Below are 724 nucleotides of genomic sequence, written 5' to 3'. Positions count from 1 at the left end.
AGTTCCAGAAAAACATCTATTTCTGCTTTATTGACTATGCCAAAGCCTTTGCCTGTGTGGATCACAATAAACTGTGGAAAATTCTGAAAGAGATGGGAATACCAGACTACCTGATCTGCCTCATGAGAAATTTGTATGCAGGTCAGGAAGCAACAGTTAGAACTGGACATGGAACAACAGACTGGTTCCAAATAGGAAAAGGGGTATGTAAAGGCTGTATATTGTCACCCCGCTTATTTAACTTCTATGCAGAGTACTTCATGAGAAACGCTGGACTTGAAGAAGCACAGGCTGGACTCAAGATTGCCGGGAGAAATATCAATAACCTCAGATATGCAGATGACACCACCCTTATGGCAGAAAGTGAAGAGGAACTCAAAAGCCTCTTGATGAAAGTGAAAGTGGAGAGTGAAAAAGTTGGCTTAAAGCTCAACATTCAGAAAACGAAGATCATGGCATCTGGTCCTGTCACTTCATGGGAAATAGATGGGGAAACGGTGTCAGACTTTATTTTTGGGGGCTCCAAAATCACTGCAGATGATGATTGCAACCATGAAATTAAAAGACGCTTGCTCCTTGGAAGGAAAGTTATGACCAACCTAGATAGCATATTCAAAAGCAGAGACATTACTTTGCCAACAAAGGTTCATCTAGTCAAGGCTATGGTTTTCCTGTGGTCATGTATGTATGTGAGAGTTGGACTGTGAAGAAGGCTGAGCGCTGT

This window comes from Bison bison, unplaced genomic scaffold (assembly GCF_000754665.1).
Source record: "Bison bison bison isolate TAMUID 2011002044 unplaced genomic scaffold, Bison_UMD1.0 scf7180017864322, whole genome shotgun sequence".
Taxonomy (NCBI): Eukaryota; Metazoa; Chordata; class Mammalia; order Artiodactyla; family Bovidae; genus Bison; species Bison bison.
Note: the sequence above shows the minus strand (reverse complement) of the source record.